The sequence below is a fragment of the Bubalus bubalis genome, chromosome 3, assembly GCF_019923935.1.
Source record: "Bubalus bubalis isolate 160015118507 breed Murrah chromosome 3, NDDB_SH_1, whole genome shotgun sequence".
Classification (NCBI taxonomy): Eukaryota; Metazoa; Chordata; class Mammalia; order Artiodactyla; family Bovidae; genus Bubalus; species Bubalus bubalis.
This window is the reverse complement of record NC_059159.1, coordinates 141,568,460-141,588,881: the sequence shown is the minus strand read 5'-3', so window position 1 is coordinate 141,588,881 and position 20,422 is coordinate 141,568,460. Positions and strand designations below refer to the sequence as shown.

Sequence of the window (20,422 nt, the reverse complement as noted above, 5' to 3'; positions counted from 1 at the left end):
CAGCCCTCTTTGTAAGAACCCAAAGAAAAATCCAAATGTTGGTCAACAATGAAACAGATACAATAGTAGAATGTTCCTACTGAGGAGTATTATACAACAAGAAAAAAAGAAGAATTATAACCACGTGCAGCAAGTCTCACAAACACTATGCTGAGCAAAAGAAGCTAACACTATACAGATCATATGAACACTTTCATTCATATGCAGTTCAAAACATACATATAAAGACGGAGCTGGCCTGTGATGTCAAAAGTCAGAATAGTGGTTACTTTGGATAAGCATAGTACCTGGGATGAAGAACAAGAAACTTTTCTGAAAGGCGGATAATGTTTTATGTGCTGGTCTGCATGTAAATTACATTTTCCTGTACGCTTGTGACTTGTCCATATTTTATACTTCATTGTAGATATTTACTGTAGATATTTACTGTAGATATTTACTGGAATGATCCTCTGATCTCCCTTCCTATCAGTTTATTACAGAGGTCACTGTACACCTCTCTCAACAAACGGCAACCCACTCCAGTACTCTTGCCTGGAAAACCCCATGGACGGAGGAGCATGGTAGGCCCATGGGGTTGCAAAGAGTCAGACACGACTGAGCAACTTCACTGTGTCTACTTAAATGCCTCACAAATAACAGACAGGCAAGTGGAGAATTCTTTCACAACAGAATTTAGAAGACAAAGTAGAGTGAATTCCAAGAAGCATGTCACCAAATGACCAATTTGCTGAATTTCTAAATTCATTTTTAATCTTGCAACTATATTCACAACTATATTCTTGAACATAGTAACAGCCCACTTCTGGATGCATTCATGAATTAATCAGGCTTCTATTCTTTACCCGTGAGGACATCTTTCTTCCCTTTAGTAGTTTTTTCATATATCTCTGAATATCATTTTTATTGTTCCCAATTTGTTATTTTTATCCCCATCCTTTCAACAAAACCTTTTCTTGTTTTCCTAACAGTAGACAAACTTTAATATTTTTAATTCTAATGAAATACCATATTCTCCATCACAGGTTTCTATTTATTGTAAATGGTGTCTTAATCTTACAGGGAAATTGTAAAATATACTTTTCTGAACAGCAAATATGTTCATAACAGTTTTCCTGGTGTCTCAGATGGTAAAGAATCTACCTGCAGTGTGCAAGACCTGGGTTCAACCCCTGGGTTGGGAAGATCTCTTGGAGAAGGAAACAGAAACCCAATCCAGTATTCTTGCTTGGAAAATCCCATGGACAGAGAAGCCTAGCAGGCTACAGTCCACAGGGTTGCAAAGAGTTGGACACAACTGAGTGACTAACACTGTCATTTTTCTTTTCAAGCATGTTCATAAGAAGCATAAATCCTATGATGTTCCTTAATGATTACTTAAATTGCTCTGAAAAGAACTAAAAATCAGACAAATGTTATTTTGTAGATATCTCCAAAAGTGACAAAAACTACATCATCCAATACCGATTTCTATAAATTACATAATTAAAATTTGTAACAAGTAAACATAAATTACTATTGGAGAAGTTAGTCAAAGAATTCTATAACTCCTAGAATTTTTGGTGAGTAAATAAATGGCTTTTAAAGGATTTCAGAAGAACTCTTAATAAACTGAAAAATTTACGAAGGAATAACTAAAATGGAAAAGAATTGTTTAAATGTTATAGGAAAAAATCATTTAAATACTGAGAATGTGAAAGGGAGCCTCTCAGCTTTGGGATGGCCTGAACACAGAAACATAACTACTGCCATCTTCATTCCTAACTCACTGTCGTAACATGTTAATGGGTCTTCACCATATTCACTTTGTCTAGCGTTTGACAGTAGAAATGGAGTTACTGTTTATGAAGATAAAGGGACAAAGAGAGAGAAGAGGAGAAAAAAATGTATTAAGAGACATTTATTATGATTTTCTCTTACATTTATTGAGATATAATTGAGACGTAGCATTGTAAAAAGTTAAGGTGTTGATTCGATACACTGCCATGTTGCAAAATAAAACAGCTCCATACCATCATATAATTACCATTTCATTTTTGTGATGAGAAGGGCTATTTAATGAACACTTGCTCTATTAAAGACACTATGGGGTGGGTGGAAAGGAGGCTAAAGTGAGAGGGGATATGTGTATACGTATAGCGGATTTTCATTCCTGTATGGCAGAAATCAACATGATATCATAAAAAAATGATCCTCCAAATAAAAATTAAAAAAAATATTCTCACCAAGAAATTTCCAAACAGCAAAGACATAAAGTGGAAAAAAATTGTGCAAATATAGTTAAAGTTTTCAAGGTAATAATAACAAATTCACATATGTACTCGGCTCTGTCCTCAGCCCAATATTTTTATCACTCTAATGCTCACAACAGCCTCATGAGGAAGGTACTAGTATCATCATGGCCATTCTATGGATGCAGTAACTGAGGTACTGGGAGTTGAAGTAACTTGTCTTAGGTCACGCAGATAGAAAGTGGCAGAGCTGGGTGTGAATCTTTGTAGTTGGTGGTACATAATCCTTGTGCTTTGAGTAGACAGCGATCAAGCTCAGGGCATGTGACCAGTTAGTCGTAGCTCCAGTGAAGTGTCAGCTGAGAAAAAAGGGGATGAAAAATCTATTTAGCTACTTGGCAAGAAAATTACATAAAAGGAAGACTTCAGAAGAGTGTTGTGCTCTGCCTTTCCATGGTCAGCCCTACCCCTATTATCTTTAATTGGTGCCCTCATTACCATGTCAAATTAACAGCTGACATCAGCTCTGCTCTGCTGCCACTTTGCCACTTTGCTCTGAGCCCTGCTCTCATTCAGCCAGGTTAAACCGTCTTCCTTAATTACCCGTAGGAGCTCAGTCTTGCGCAAAGAACAGTTGGAAGATAAATTAAAACAAGGGACTTTTGTTTAGTGCGTGCACTTGGCCATCACAGTCACCTTTATTATGTCACCCAGGGCCGGGGGATGTTCTAAGGGCTTAATTGTTGGGAGGCCTGGTGCGCCCACGAGTAATGAGGGGTGGGCCTTGTGGCCGGGATGCACCTCCTCTCCCGGGCAGAGACAGCAGTCAGCGGGGCCTTGTTTCCACTAGAGAAGCAGCACAGCGCAGCGGGCCAGTGCATGGCCTTTGGGATCAGACAGGTCTGTGTTTGAATCCTAGCTTGGCATGACCTTGCTGTGTAGCCTTGGAGAAGTCTCCTCAGTTGCTCCTGTCCAGGGGGTAATGATATCTAGCTCGTAGTAATGTGAGGAGCAAATGACAGAGTGTGTTTTAGTGACTGTTAATAGTTCCCGGGTGAAATAAGCACTCACGTTTGTGTCATGAGAGAAGAGAAACTTCGTTGCCATTACGACTATCTCCAACTATTCCAGGAGGAGCAGGACCAGGACTCCTGTGACTGCCCAGATGTGTCATCAAGGACCCAGGTCTGTGATCCTACTCTGTGATCTTGAACAAGCCTCTTCAGCTTCCTGAGCCTTCATTTCCTCTTTTGTGAGATGAACCTCAGATTTGTGAGCCTTGAACGAGATGACTGATGTCCAAGAACCTCACCCAGTGCCGTCATTTATTTCTAAATCAGAATGGGAGACAAAGTTTTGGGAAGCACAGAAAATGAGGTTCCTGATTTCTTCCCAACCATGTGAAAGTTTTATTACAACCAGCTTCCAGACAAAGGCTCTGAGACTGCTCTGCTGAGCTCGTGATCTGTCACAGAGAAGTGTTTTCTGACTCATTCTGTCTCCTCTTTCAAAGGCTGCTGGGGCTGAATAGTCATGCTGGCTTCTTACTGTCTCCTTTCCATCTCTGGTTGGTCCACACAGGGAAAGAGCAGGAGACAAGAGTCCAAAGATGAGCCTTGCCTTCAGTAATCCCCACTGCTCCTCCTTACCTACCGCTATTTCCACTGTGCTCCTGGTCACCCACCAGGTACACCTCCAATCTGCAGTCTCCTTCCCATCCTGTCTGCTCACATTTTCAGTTTTCCATGTTTTCAACCTTTCCTCTTCTTGGGGAACGAGTGAGAACTCCTGAAGCATGCACTCTCAAGTGGGGCCCTGAATTTTTAGAAATTTGCATCAGCTGAGACTTTTGGAGCACACACATGCACATACACACACATTTATGCACAAACCTACATGCACACACACACCCTCTGCCATCAACAGAGAAGACAGGATTTCACAGGTAAGTGTGGCATGCCACCAATGGATGAGGGCCCCCAGCCTCTCATGGAAATTTCTGGAGTTGATTACAGATGGATTCTGAACAATGAGGGAAAAGGCTTGGCACGAGGGCAGCTGTGATCCAAGTCACAGTGATGACTTGGCAGCTTCATTGGATCCAGAGTTAGCCCCAGCAGTGCGTGCTTCTGGGAAGTATCTCTGCCACGAAGACAAGGCCACCCATGCAAGCTGTTGCCTTCTTGCTTATCCACATCCTATTTATAGCGGCAGTTCTGTGAAACAAATGTTCCAACCATACATCTGCAAGTGTTTCTGGCTCTAAGCTCATTCCTTCTTGGTCTCAAGATGTACCACCAGAAGCTCCCCACTAGGGTTTTTCTAAGGGGAGCAGGGGGATGCAGAGTCACCTCCAGCAGAAACTCTACTGAGCCCACAACAGGATCCATGTGGTGGAAAGTCAAGCCACATGTGGCCTGCGAAGAAAAGGCATGGCTCCTGTCCCCTCCCAGGCCATGAGAAGACCCTACTGGGCATGTTGGCTGTGGAGACTTGTTTCTTGCGGAGCTCTGGGGGATAGGATAAGACAGAACATGCCCATGGCTGTGCCAGTTCTTCTTACTCAAGAGCCACACGCTTTATCATGTCAAATGATGAAAATACTTTGTTTTCTACCTAGCTTGGGGGCTTCCCATTCTGGCAGAGATTACATGGATGCCAAAGCAAGCCGTCTGCTAGGAATGTGAGCAAACTGGCTGCAAGTGGAGGCCTCAAGACTCAACAAGCTGCTGCATTTTGAATCCAAGGAGGCACTGCTCACATTCTCTCTCACTGGGGACTCATGGGGCAGTAATCTCTGCGCTTGTGACTTTGTTACTGAAGGTTGACTTAATAAGAGCTGCCAATCAGACATGAATTTGCTCGTTGTTCTTAGAAAATATCTCCAAAGTGTTTGCGAACGTGTTTCTTCAGCTAAAATGATCAGGGGAAAAACACGATACTTCACCTTTTATTCCACCCTCACTGCTAAATACACCACAAGCCCCAGCCGCACTCACCCAGCCCTGCCCCTTAGCTCTCTAGACTTTGGGCAGGCTGCTGCCCCTCCCCCTCCCCCAGAAGCCTCCTTCCCTAAACACTTTCCTTTAAGATGCAAGACAAGTGTTATCATCCTAATGAAGCCTCCCTCAACTATCCCAGAAAAAAATAAATTATCCCCTCATAGTTTCCCGTGGCTGCCTTACCACACACAGGATGGCTTAAACAATAGAAATTATTTTCTCACAGTTCTGGAAGCCAGAAGTCTGAGACCAAGGTGTGGGCTGGGCTGGGCTACCTAACAAGGCTTTGGGGAGAATCTGTTTCTTACCTCTTGTAACTTGTGGTGGCTCCAGACACTCCTTGGCTCGTGGCTCTATCAAACCATTATGCCTCCCTCTTTGCATCACCTTCTCTGTGTGGCTCAAATCGCCTCTGCCTTGTTTGTATAAGGATACATGCCATTGAATGCAGGGCCCACTTGGGTCATCCTGAGTGATACCCTCTTAACATCCTTAATTATATCTGCAAAGACTCTTTTTCTAAACAAGGTCACTTTCCAGGGATTTAGATATACGAATCTTTTTGGCGACCACGCTTCAACCCACTGTGGTCCCTAATCAAAAACCCAAACACCGCCCCACTGCTTTCTATGTTGTTCAGTTACTAAGTTGTGTCTGATTCTTTGCAGCCCTATGGACTGCAGCATACCAGGCTTCCCTGTCCTTCACTATCTCCCAGAGTTGGTTCAGACTCACGTCCATTGAGTTGATGATGCTATCCAACCACCTCATCCTCTGCTGCCCTCTTCTCCTTTTGGCTTCAATCTTTCCCAGCATCAGGGTCTTTTTCAATGACCCCCTTAAAAGAATTCTGTAAACCTCTTTTGGTACTTAAGATTATCTCACAGATGCCCCTCTCAGTGAGATAACCTTTGTAGTAGTTGCATAATACTCCACTGCATGGAAGCATGATGGTTTAATCAATCAATGGCATATAGGTAGATATCAGGTTGTTTATCTGTAATTTACCTCTAAAAATATTGTCATAGGACTTTCTTTCATGAATATGCCTAGTACATTTCTGATGATGAAGACAAATGGCTTTAGTATATCTGAACCAGTGGTTCTCAGCTGGGGACAATTTCCTCCCCCACCCCCATGATGATATCTGGACACATTTTTGTTTGTCACAACTGGGGAGAGAAGGTTATTGGCATCTAGTGGGTAGAAGGCAAAGATGATGCCAAACATCCTACAATGGCCCCCCAGCAGAGAACTATCCAACCCCAAATGTCAACAGCGCTGATGAGGAGAGCTCCACCTAAAAAGCTTTGTTTTGTAAGTGCAGTTTTGAAAGTAGGATGAGGCAAAGGTCTTTTTGTTAATTATGTCTGTCTCCATTATTTATTAATCATTCTTATCTCACTGAAATAAAATGTTATTTAATCCCATATTTTCTTTACAAACATCTTTATTTCTGAGCTGTTTATAGAGCTTCTGATCCTTCCACCAATCTGTTTTCCTATTCTTATGCTGCTGCTGCTAAGTTGCTTCTGTGAGACCCCATAGACGGCAGCCCACCAGGCTCCCCCGTCCCTGGGATTCTCCAGGCGAGAACACTGGAGTGGGTTGCCATTTCCTTCTCCAATGCATGAAAGTGAAAAGTGAAAGTGAAGTTGCTCAGTCGTGTCCTACTCTTAGCGACCCCATGGACAATAGCCCACCAGGCTCCTCCATGCATGGGATTTTCCAAGCAAGAGTACTAGAGTGGGGTGCCATTGCCTTCTCCAATTCTTATGCTAATGCTATCCAATTTTGCTTAGCTTGTTACTTTCTTTTACAAAATGCAAACATATACTAGGTATAAACTCCTTATTTTTATAGCCTTACAACTATCAAACTAAATCTGCTTTACAAATTAAATGGAAATAAAATCACAAAACCAGCACACTTCAAATTAGCACAAATTAAAAATGTGTTGCCATAACAGAGCCACTGATCAGAAGTGAACAAGATCCTCAATCCTACAGCGTAGGTCCTCCTGAGTTGGGAATGCTGAGTATTTGTTATGTGAGGATCTTACGCTCTCTTGTTGTTTGCACTGATGCCAACTTTTGTTGTCACTGAGCCACAATAGTATCGGTATTCAACACAAACACATTTTAAATCTACCTCTATTTAGCACAGGACTGTTGGTGTTACTTATCATCAGTTACTTATCAGTACAGTGATAAATGCAAATATCACAGGGAGATTTTGTGACTGTACTTAGTTATCAGTGGCTGTTGGATAATCCAGAATAGGATTATGTTTATTTTTTGCCATTATAATTTCAAATAAAACACATTTTAGGTTTGAGAGAGAAATGTCAGATCCCAACAAGCACCACGGATACCAATTTGAAAAGCTCTTTGTATGTCTTTCTACTGTCATTGAAGTTTGCACTGCCAGAAGCAAGGGAGCTCACATGGTATTCCCCTGCCCTAATTTACTATTTTGATTTCAGAAGTTTTATAATATCTGGTTCAGCAAGCCCTCTCTGGCATTCCTCAGTATTTTTCTTTTTCAAATTTTTACTAGGAAGTCTTACACATTTGTACTTTCATATATATATTTCAAATAAAGAAGCACAATTTGTAATGCTCTGTAGAAAAATAAGAGGAATTCTGATGGAAAATGACTTTCATGTACCCAGTGATTTCATGAGGGTCCAGACTTGAGATGTGAAGTATTTCCTCCAAGAACATGATATGTTTCCCTATTTATTTCTACCTTGTTTAAAGTCCTTCAGTAAAGTTTATGGCATTTTTTTTTGTTCTTATTAAATTTAGTCCTGATTATTTTATACTGTTTGTGTGTATTGTAAATAGAATTTTCAATTTTGCCTTTTCTAACTAATTCTTGCTATGCCAGAAGAAAAGGATTGTTCATTGATTTTGTATATTTATATATATTTCAACACTTTATAAAAGTCTTGTGAATTCTAAATGTTTTTAAAATAATCTTCCAATTGTTTTGAGAATAATTAGTGTTTTCTGAAAGCAAAGATTATTTGAGGAGCTTTTAATTCTAAAGTATATTCTGCTGATTTAACTTTCTAGAACCTTTGAAAGATGTTGAAAAATATCAATAATATGGACACTCTCTCTTATCCTCAAACTGTTGAAAACATTTTACCCCTTCATGTTTGTAATCTTTAGAATATTTACTTAGTTTACTTCTGTCTAAGCTGAGTCAAAAGAAGATGAAGAACATTCTTTAAACTTAGTCACATAAACTTCATCACATAAACTTCATCACATGCTTCTTTGGAATCTATTAATATCATTATGTGTTTTTTCTTCTTGAATTAAGAATTATGTTTCTAAATTTCTTGATGGTGAACCATTTTTTAAATTACAAATCCTACCATGTTATGCTATAATATTCATTTTAAAGCATTTTCCTGAATATTCCTTGATAGTTTTTTATTTAAAGTTTGTCATCTTATTCATTTGTTGATTGCTCTATAATTTTTGTTTCAGTGCTCTCTTTCTCAAATATTGATCCTAAGGTTAATGGGCTTTCCTGGTGGTCCAGCGGTAAAGAGTCCGCCCGTAATGCAGTAGCTGCAGGAGACGCAGGTTGATCTTTGGCTGAGGAAGATCCCCTGGAGAAGGCAATGGCAATCCACCCCAGTATTCTTGCCTGGGAAATCCTACGGACAGAGGAGCCTGATGGGCTAGAGTCCATGGGGTCACAAAGAGTAGAACACAACTGAAGCGACTTTGCATGCATGCACTCAAGGTTATGATAGCTTGAAATGAACTGGGGAAACTGCTATCCTTTCTATATACCAGAAAATTTTAATAACATAGAGATTGTCTATTCTTTGAATATAAAATGAATGTTAGTTGTGATTTTTGGTAGACTTTTGGTATATTTATTTTTCTATCATTTTGTCTACTTTGGTGTTTTTAGTTTGTTAGAAAATCATCCATTTCCAGTATTTTTCAAATGTATCATACAGTTGCATAAAGTAGACACCCAAGTTTTTTTTTTTTTTAGTATCTCTCATTATACTTTTTTATTCTTCATGTTGAATTTTTGGTTTCTATATGTTTTTCATTCCATTCTATGATTTTATGTATTTTATCTTTTAAAAACTAGCTTTTTATTTCATTAATTTCAAATTTTATTAATCCTTGTCTCCTAACTTCTTTAATTTACTACATTCTTCTTTATCTAGTTAATTTTCTTAGTATATAAAGTCTATGTATTAAACTATACCTCCCAGAATAGTTTTGGTTGTATTCATTAAGTTTTCATTTTAATCTTTCGTACAGTTTCTAATTCCAATCTTTACTCTTTCATATGGTAAGTTACAATGTTTAGATAAATGTTTCCAAAATTTTAACCAATAAAAAGTTGAAGTAACATCTTTTTTGTTAGAGCTCTTCTAGGTTTGAGGGTTTGGGGATAAAGGATACTTAAAAAAGCTCCCTTATTTGAAACTTCTAGGTCTTCATTCTAATCAAAGACAAAGTTGATCTTTGTTCTTATGCCATGAGTTATAAAGAAAGATAGTCTATTCTCCATACACAGAGATAAATACAGTTTTACAATTGTCAGATTATTATTGATTTTCCTTATTATTTGTGGTTGAAGAAATTTTATATATTTAAATCATGATTTCTAGTCACATCTCATCCTTTCTATAAGATTCATTAATTCACCAAAATTTCTGACAATGGTATCTTTCTTACATGTAAATTTTTGCTCTGTTTTCATTTGTATATATTTCAGAGCATTTTCTTGAGTCTTTTTTGCATTTTCTAAATCAGTTCAGTTCAGTTCAGTTGCTCAGTCGTGTCCGACTCTTTGCAACCCCATGAACTGTAGCACGCCAGGCCTCCCTGTCCATCACCATCTCCCAGAGTTCACTCAAACTCACGTCCATCGAGTCAGTGATGCCATCCAGCCATCTCATCCTCTGTTGTCCCCTTCTTCTCCTGCCCCCGATCCCTCCCAGTATCAGAGTCTTTTCCAATGAGTCAACTCTTCGCATGAGGTGGCCAAAGTACTAGAGTTTCAGCTTTAGCATCATTCCTTCCAAAGAACACCCAGGGCTGATCTCCTTCAGAATGGACTGGTTGGATCTCCTTGCAGTCCAAGGGACTCTCAAGAGTCTTCTCCAACACCACAGTTCAAAAGCATCAATTCTTCAGCGCTCAGCCTTCTTCACAGTCCAACTCTCATCCATACATGACCACTGGAAAAACCATAGCCTTGACTAGACAGACCTTTGCAGGCAATGTAATGTCTCCGCTTTTGAATATGCTGTCTGGGTTGGTCATAACTTTTCCTCCAAGGAGTAAGTGTCTTTTAATTTCATGGCTGCAGTCACCATCTACAGTGAATTTGGAGCCCAAAAATATAAAGCCTGACACTGTTTCCACTGTTTCCCCATCTATTTCCCATGAAGTGATGGGACCAGATGCCATAATCTTTGTTTTCTAAATAGTTAAGTATATAATCTCTATTTATTTCCTTATGTAAGAAGACATTCTGGAAGAATAGAGGATTTTTTAATCATACTTTCTTTTAATAGTTTATAAACATGTTTCTATTTTCTTTTGACTTTTAGCATTGTAGAAGTCCAGTATGAATCTGATTCTCCATACTTTGAAGGCAAGCATTTATGTTTGTCTGGAAGTATATAAACTTTTACATTAATGTTTACATTTCAGAAGTTTCAACAGCTTATGTCTAGATCTGAGCTGTCTTATGTGATAGTGACCTGCCACGTATGAGTACTTAAGTGTAAATGTTTATTAAAATTAAATATCATTTAAAAGTCAGTTTCTCAGTCACACTAACGACATTTCACACATGAAGTAGCCCCATGTGACTCTATGGCTACCATTTTGAAAAGCACAGAGCATTCTATCATTTCAGGAAGTTGTATTGGCCAGCTCTGGTCTGGTTTATCTTATTATTATCGTTATCAACAATAGGACTATTAATCCTGCATGACACTTGCTGAACCCTTTCTTTTTCAAAATTGAAGTCCTCTTTAGCTCAAAATAATTTCTTGTAGTATTTGTTTATAACTTCTTTATCTCTTTTTTCTACTGAAATTTCTCAATATTGTATTTAAGGTCTCAATTCTCCAAGACCCTTGTAATTTCATTCATTGCTTTTTCTTTCTTCCTTCCTTCCATCCTTCTTCCTTCCTTTTTCATTTTTCCTTTATGGAATATTTAATGTAGTAATCAGTAGTGACTATCCTTTTTATCAACTCTTCTGTTAAATATTTTAATTAGCAAAACATTGTAGTTAAAGATTTTTTGAAGTGGGCACTCTGAATAAATTTTCCTTAGAGTTAATTTTTTTTTTTCTTTAAATTTGAGCATTCCATTGCTTCTTCTACTCTGGTTGATCCGTCTTATTGGTCTTCCTCCCTGAGTTGATTTCATTCTCAAATACAGCATTCTTTTATACTTTGTCTTGCTGCCTGTAGCTGTGCTTTTCAGGCAGTCTTGGAACCTGGAGTAGGTTCTCCTGACTCAAGGGGCCCCAAGCTATTATTACCCAGACATCACAGACAACTGAAGACTCACACCAGGTCCCCTTTAAAACTCTAGGTTTCCATTGTTTACTTTGCTCTCCCAAGTAGTTAGAAAGACCAGCTATAAGAACAAGACCTTCCAGATGCCACCATCTGAATTCCTAAGGGCTCAGGTTGTTTCTTATCTGTCACTGAAGGAGAGCCCCAGGAGGGTTCTGGGTGAAACTATCATAAAAGTTGATTCCAATTATTGACCCCAAACCACTGAGATTATTTTCCCCCAAACCACTAGCTAGAGCAAGAAAGGTGTTTTTCACAAGACAGTCCAAATCAGTACAAGTGTTCTGAAAGACAATTTGGCAATATGATTCAGAATTCCTAAAACACCGATTCTCTTTAACCAATTAATTATGTATTTGGGAGGAAATAATAAAGGATACATACAAAGGTTCAACTCTTAGAATATGGTTTTAATGCTATTCTTGCCTAGAGAATCCTGTGGACTGAGGAGCCTGGTTGGCTGCCATCTATGGGGTCGCACAGATCAGACACGACTGAAGCGACTTAACATGCATGCAAGCAAGATAGAAAAACATAAATAGATGATAGGTAGATAAAAAATAGAAAATATTTAGATATCCAACAGAAGCAATAATTGTAATATATGCACCAATACAAAACTATGCATTTACAATGAGATTGTAGATGTTCATGATGTAGGACTAACTAAAAAGCAATATAAATGAGTATGTGCACTAATTCCACTTTATATCTATATCTAAATCTATAAATCTCTCTGTATATATAAAATGTAGGACATAATATACCAAAGTGTTAAAGGTGGTGGATTAATGAGTGATATTTGATCTTTTAAATTTTTATTTTCTTATTTTTAAACATTGAGCATATTTTGCTTATGTGATTTTTTTTAATAGCAAACTTACATTTAAACACTTATACCAGAACTTCAAATGAACTTTCCAAAATGATGCTCATGGTCTCTTGATCCCAGATGCCTCTTCTTGACTTTTCCAGATTTAGTCTAACCCCAGCCCACCTCTCGCATGTCACCTTCCAACACCTCATCCCCATCAGATGAGCTGATGAATGACATCATTACCAGGTCTTAAAAAAATCATGCCTACAGAGAGGGAGAAATGCTTGCTTCCCCATTCCCCTTCCTGCTCTTTTTCCAGGTTCTTATTTTACCAACCAAAGCTAAGAGGGAGCAGGAATGGGTGAGACAGGGCATCTCACATGCTGGAGCTGAGGATCAGGGAAGAGCAGCCAAAGTTGTGGGCCTGCCCCAGTGTCAAGACACTGTTGTGAAGGTTGCAGGGTTTTGTCCATCACCAGGGTACCAAGTCAGACCAGGGTCAGCTACGGGGCTCATTGATGACATTTACCTCCTGGTCTGGTCTCCTTCAATGTCCCCGAATTAACAACCATTAGTCTCAGAGTCTGGAATGGAAGGACAGAAGTTTTCAGTCTGCTACTATCTACTCCACCTTGTTTCAGGCACCATGTGGTGAAGCAGGAGCCCAACATCTTCTCTCCACCAGGCTCTTAAAAAGAAGTGCCAGTACTGAACAACATAGAGAGTCTCAGGCTGCTTAGTGACTGTCTTGAAGCTGACATTTCATTATACCCAAACTTAACTTTTTGACAAAATAAATGACAAAAAAAATGGACAAACTCTTGCTGAGCAGAATAATAAATCAAGGTGGCACTTAACCCTCTTGGCAGGTTAAGTTCTCTTTAATGCATAGACAGCCTTGGAAGCTGGCTCTTGGCCCATGTCAGGATGCTACATAATGGAGCCTTCCCACCCAGACGGAGGCTCCCTCCTCCCTGGAGACGGGAGGCCTTTTCAAGGTTGGTCTTCTGATCAATCTGTCACTGGTGTGGGCCAGGGAGTCCCTGACTTTTCTCACTCATCCATCTGCCTCCAGTAGCATCCCATTAGAGTGGGAGCCCCTCAAGGGCAGAATTCATTTCTTCATATAGCCAGAGAGCCAGCAGGATTTGGTTACATTCTCAAGAGCTGGTTAAGATGTTCAAGGCACAGATATGGTGAAGTGGTGGCCCCCTGACCTGGGTCCTTTTAGTCCTGGAAGCTTACTAGAGGATGAGCAGAGGGGACTCATTTGAGCTTTTAGCAGAGTTTGGTGGGGTGGGAGATTGGGGTGTGGTTAAAGTGGCAATCCACCCCCACCACAGACTCTTCAAGTAAAGTGACCTTCTCAGGGGGTTCCCAAGGGCCCTTCATCTTTTAAAGTAAAATCGCCATCATTTAGTGCCTTTAGAGAAGTGCTTCTCAAATCGCAGTGTTCATAAAAATCACCTGGGAGTTTTGATAAAAGGCAGAATCTCACAGGCCTGGGGTGGGGGGCCCGAGATACTGCACTCTGGCAAGCTCCCAGGCCATGCTACTGTTGTGGCTGCTGCTGGCCCATGGCTCAGGCCCTTAGTAGGGGGGCTTGAAGTGACACACATTGTACAGAAGCCTGTTCTTTCTACAACTCAAGTGGCCTTCATCTGCCCCTCTCCCCCCACGTTGGATTTATGTCCTCTGGTGGCCTGCGGAAAGACAGAAAGATGCTGAGATGAGAGGATGGCCTTGTTTACCAACAGTTCCAACAAATGCATCACCTCTTTCAAGTTCACCAGCTTTCTGCAAAGATACTCTTTATATTTTTCACATTTGAGTTCATTCTGGGCATTTAAGGGGTTAAAGAGGCCAGAGACAGTGAGAGAAAGCTCCCTTTTCATGGCATTTCTAACAAGCTGAACCTGATCCAAACCTTGTTTAATGAGCACTTATTTTATACAAATAAGCTCACAGGCACATACTCATCTCTAATTAAACCAGAAAGGACTCATTTGTTCTAATTGGACTGCATAGCTCAAGAATTAATTGTGAGATTGTTTAGAATTGCAAGCTTGTGACCCATTCACCGAAAGGGGAATTAAAAAAAACCCTACTTTAGGAATTTCACTCTATGTATTTTTTTCTGGACTTTTTTTCTTTTTAATTCCTGGAATCCTTAATACAAGTTGAACTGATGATTTACAAACAAAAGCAAAAACTTCTAAGGGCAGCTTACTGTGCAGTGTTACAAAAGCCTTGGCAAAGGTGAAGATAGCAACTCAATTGAGCATAATATTCTAATGTGCCCCTGAGAAAGTGCCCTCATAATTAAGGATTTGCACAATTTCTATGGGGGGAATCATGTGTCACATCATTTATCAATATCAAAAGAGTCACTTTTGTATTGGGCAGTCTGGAGGGCCTGGAAACAGATGCTCTCACCCAAGACTAGTCTCAAGCCACATTCAGCCAAAGGTGCAAGAGGTTTTTATTGGCACATCTGGTGCCCTTGGGTGGCATCGATTAACAGTGAGTTTGCAAAGGCTTCCTTGACGGGGCTTGGCATCATCAGTTCACAGGCTGCCCTTTTCTGCTTGGGTTCTCTCTTTTGCATCATGTTGGTACAGCTTGCTGAGAAACACTGGTTATTTCCCTGCAGCCCTTTCAGCTCATCTAGCTGCAAAGAGAACATGTTAGCCCTTTGCCCTACAAACATTATTTTTGTTTGTGTTGTTTTTTAGGAATATAGCTATATCATCCTGACTGCATACCACGAACCGTGTGGATAGGGACAGGTGTCTTCAGAGGACCAGGCAGGCTAGGATCCAGGTGCTGTTTCACACCTGGGTGGGGAAGGGGGTTGTCCACTGTTGTGGCTGTGCTCAGCTGCCTATGCCTTGGTTACTAATACTCTGCCAAGGGCAAAAGGAAACCCAGTTCACTGCCAAGAGCTAGCTGGAGCTCGTGATGCTGACACTTGGAAAAGTCTTGCTTTGACTTGTACATGGAAAGAGCACACTTCAAGTTGAATGCCAGCGATGGTGAAAAGGGGGGTGATGTTTGGGATGGTCTTCCCACGAAATGCTGCATTTCATCTTAATGACACTTTAGAGAACATATTCCTGAGAAGATCAGATTTTGACTGGGTGTTTGCCACCCAACAACCTTTATCCCTGCAAGTGTACAAGTTGACACAGTTGCTTGCTATCAACTTAAAAACCCTGGATGTCCTTGAATAAGTTTTAGGGATGGAAAATTGGAGATGACTTTGCCAGAATTACATAGTACGAAGCAACCCAAAGTGGACTGGAGTCATCCAGGATGGGAAAATGGACCTGAACTAAAACCAGGAGAACCGTTTTACTTTGGGAATGGATTTCAATAAAGATCAAGAGAGACACCCTTGTTGACAAGTGTGTCCAGTAGAAACACACGTGAACTATCTATGAAAATAGCCCCCACATATTATGCTGGGACCTGTGGAAGATAAATGGGGAGTGAAAATTTTCCCCACAAGGAGGGAGCAACCCTAACAACTCTGAACCCTGAGCAGACTGCAAGTGAACTTCTCACTAGACAATGAGGTCTTTAAGGACCGGCTTAGAGCCTCGAGTTCTCACCATCCAACACGGGGCCCCATCCCAAGCTGGGCAAATATTTTTTGGAACGAATGGATGAACAACATGAGACAGAGTATAACTAAGGTAAAGGTGAAGATAGCAACTCGATAACCATTGCCATAGCTGCTCAGAAGGGGACAAGGACCCAGGTGGGACTGAATAAGTGAGGAAGGATACTGGAGTATGAATTAAGCCTCCGTTCAGGGACTGATTCTAAATATTCCATGGCCTCTCAATTTCCAAATTCTTATTCCAGACCTTTTCCCACTCTTCTAAGCTTCCTTGAACCATGGACTGTTTGAGAGTTTATTTTCTGCAGAGAAAATCTGATTTACAGACTGCTAATCCCACTGCCCACATTAGGTAACAACCTTAGCATCATGTACTTATTAGACGCAAATTTTTTTAAAAAAGAGCTAATTTGTCTTTGATTCTGTTTGTTGCAGGAAGAATTTCATGAGTCAAAAGCTTTTCATTGTATATATTTTTTACATATACAATAATATGCATACAGAAGAGAATTTTAAATATTTTAAGATTCAACTGTCTAAAAAAGTTTACTTTGAATATATGTTATATTGGTTAGGACAGGTTAAGCTATGCAGTGGTAATAAGTTAGCTCTGAAATCTCAATGGCTTTGCATACCAGAGTTTATTTCTCACTATATGTTCAGGTCTGTGGCAGAGAGAGGGTTTTTCCTCTAGCCACTGCTCCGGTTCCTATGAAGATACAGCTGAGAAGGGTCATCATGTTCCAACTCTTCTACAGTTTAGCCTAGAAGTGACACAAACCACATTCACCCGCTGCCCATTGGTCAGAACTTGTCACATGATTTGCTTAACTACACAGGGACTGGAACTTATGCACTTACGGAGAGCAGAGGGAATGTGTAGAGAGCGCCATCATCCTTTCCAAAGAATCACCCTCCTGAATCCCAGGCCCACCACGGTGGTAAATGCATTGCCCTAACAAGGGGTGGTCCTCAAAGAAAAGATGCTTTTTCCTCCTTCTTGAGAGAATCTACAGTGGCAGGTAGCAGAACACAGGTAATAGAATACCTGACAGGGAGCTGCCACGGACATCCCTGCTTCCCTAGCAAATACGAAGTTCAAAAACAAAGAAAAAGGAAATGGCAGTCCCCATGGGCTAAAAACTTACCAGAGATGCCATCAGCCTCTAAGAGTAAAGCCCAAATTCCTAGCTAAGGCACCTCTTTGATCCTTAAGGCCACCGACATACCTCTCAGTTGGGTGATATCGAAGTGCTCTGAAAGAGTCCAGAGCAGAAGTCACTGCCTACAGCACAGGAGACTGCAGTCTGCAGGGGGATGCTGACGATGGAGTCACTGCTGGGCCTGATCTTCACATTCACAACGTCCCCAGCGTGGTCTCTGTTGTCATTTCTAACGAGGGATAGCATATAATTCTGGAAATATACCATGTCGATTGAACACCTAAAATATATCATAAGTTTTTTTTAAGACCTATTTGGCGTTTCTTCCTTTTCTTAAATACTGGGAACTTCAAAAATCGGACATTCAGGACTTCCCTGGTGGTCCAGAGGTTAAGACGCCGCACTTCCCCCGTAGGGGGAGCAGATTCTGTCACTAGTCAGGGAAGATCTCACATGCTGCGTGGTACAGCCAAAACAAAATTGGACATTCACGACCTCAAAAGTCCCTGAACCCCTGAGTTGATTTTCCAGGGATACAAAATCCTGTGAGTGAGTTGACAAATTCAGTGGCACATATATGTGGGTGTTAGCCCTCCAGATACCAGCCACTCTAACCCGAGACTAAAACAGGGTCACAAGCAAACTACTCCAGCCAGGACACAGACCACATGTACCAAGGCAAGAAGACTCAGCCGTGCTGGGGAACTTCATATCAGCTTTTCAAGCCCCCCGCCGCACCATGTAGTGTGGGGCTGGCCTCCAAAGTTTCTGAGGGATGTCACTTGAGCTGCCAAACCCTCAGAAGGTAATTGACAGAAGTTTGTCAGATTTTTCAAGTTGAGAGGACACAGCATTCAGGCAGTCTGGAGACTATTGCCTTTCAGGGCTAGAAGGCGGTGCTTGGGGAAGGGGGTCTGGCCTGAGGCCCACTCAAGCTGCATCACCTGAATAAATATCTCCATGTCACACGGATGTCACTGGAGAGAACAGCTGAGGTTCGGCCGAGCATCTGCTAAGGAACCGTCTCCGCCGTGTCAGCTCTCCTGCTGGGGCCCATCCTGCGCTCTGATACAGTTCCCCTGAAGTGAACAAAAGGAAACCCAGGATGGCATTTATCCAGGCTCACTGACTAAGCCAGCACAGTTGGCTCCACTAGCCTAAAGACACCTCACTGATTACCGGCTCCAAATCATCTCCAAACTGGGCTCTGTAAATCCTGCTCTGGGAGACAGATTGAAACCAGGAGACTCATCCTCTGGGCTCCAGACCATAGCTCCCTGTGGATGGAAGATGGGCCGTCCTCCAGAGGCTTCCAACTGGGTGACAAAGCAGAAGACAAGGAAGATCTGGCCTTGGGGCAGGGTTGGGCGAGGCTGGCCTGGAAATGTGTTTGTTCCCAGTGCCTCCAGCCCAGGGAACTTGCCTGGGAACTGAGGGAGGAGCAGGGACCCAGGCTGCAGGTGTGCAGCAGCCATGTAGACGCTGAACCTGGGCCAACTTCAGCAAAGGCGAAGTTGCAGTTGGGTTGTGGGACAATTATTTTGCTTTCCTCTGCCAGGGGCAACTTGGGTTTGTAACTGCATTTTGCATTAAAATATGGAAAATGTGGTTGAGCTTCTTGTACAGGGCAGAAGACAGGGCCAGATGTAGGTCATGTATTTTCTGAGCAAAGAAAACACTTATTTGGGCTTTCAAAAAGTGTTTTCCTACTTTTAAAGGTGTGTCAGTGAAAAGTATTTAATAAGTACCTGATAATGCCTGGCTGTAGGCGCCCTTCATATGAGAACAGCTTCATAGACACAGGCATGTGGAACTCTATGAATTGGCACAGATGAAACAGACATGCATATACCCTGCAAATCTGAAAAGTTCAAAGAAGTCTTATGTGGTGAATTTAGGATGGATTGTCCCTGTCATTTTGGAAAAACTCTCTCATGACAATGCACCAGCCATCTCCTTTACAGACACTGCTCTCCAATTCTTTCCTTCCTCTCAGTTTCACCAATAGTCACATGCCAAGGAAATTCTTCAAGGAATGTTCAAGCTGTGCTTCTGTTATCAGGAATGCACTAGAGAACTCTGCTTTTAGAAAATCAGGGATTTGTTTGTTTTTTGAAAATAATGTCCATTTGAACAACTCATGTATTTGGATCTTCTGGCTCACATCTACTCCAGATGGATAAACTGAAATATATATAATGAAGGAAGCAAGGTCCAAAGTGGAACTTAAACAGCAGATGATTGAGTCAGTAAAGAGTCAGATTCTTCTGCAACAAACCTCCATTGCCACCTCTCTGTTATCACCCTTGGGCTATGGACAAACCACGTGACCTATGTTACTTATTGCTGAGCAAATGGGCTCTTCTTAGTGGATTCTTCAGACTCTTCTTGCTCTTGCAGCAAAGTTCTATTCTGATTTATTTATACAGATCACAGATATGAGAATAAAGTGTTGAGGTCATTCATTAACGACCATAAGACTGAGAATGTTGGAAACAATGATTCTAACTTATCTGCTTGAATTGAGATTATCCAAAGCCAAGAGAGTAGAAGAGGTTTTGAGAACAGATGGCTATGTTTTAAAGATGTGGAAATATGTTTTGGGCCTTTACAGTATACTAAGCATCTGCATGCTCTCTTAAGTAAAATAAGCCAACAGCATAGCTCCTGCCAAAAAAGCCCTTAAATTCCTATATTTAAATGAAAAAAAGTAGAATTCCAAGTAAAAAGAAAAAGAATAATTTTTCTTATAAATATCTAATCAGAGAAGATAAACTTCAGGCTGAAGAGGTATAACCAACTCGATGGACATGAGTTTGAACAAGCTCCAGGAATTAGTGATGCACAGGGAAGCCTGGCGTGCTGCAGTCCATGGGGTCGCAAAGAGTCAGACACGAGTGAGTGACTGAACTGAACTGAGGAGATATGACAATCCAACCTATACTAATAAAGTGTGGGAAATACTCGATTTCAGATTTTTATTCAACAAGCACGC

General features: G+C 40.9%; 1 long non-coding RNA gene across 2 annotated transcripts; it reads right to left on the bottom strand.

Moving 5' to 3' along the window:
* Window positions 1-1,429: 1,429 nt before the first annotated feature.
* LOC123332913 lies at window positions 1,430-18,566 on the bottom strand. 2 transcript variants are annotated; one of them, XR_006550080.1, is made up of 3 exons: window positions 18,372-18,566; window positions 17,494-17,707; window positions 1,430-2,590 (listed from the first exon to the last, which is right to left on the bottom strand). It is a non-coding gene; the product is annotated as an uncharacterized LOC123332913 (long non-coding RNA). The 2 variants fall into 2 exon arrangements; XR_006550079.1 differs by lacking the exon at window positions 1,430-2,590 and adding an exon at window positions 12,608-14,342 and having other exon boundaries at window positions 18,372-18,564.
* Window positions 18,567-20,422: the final 1,856 nt, after the last annotated feature.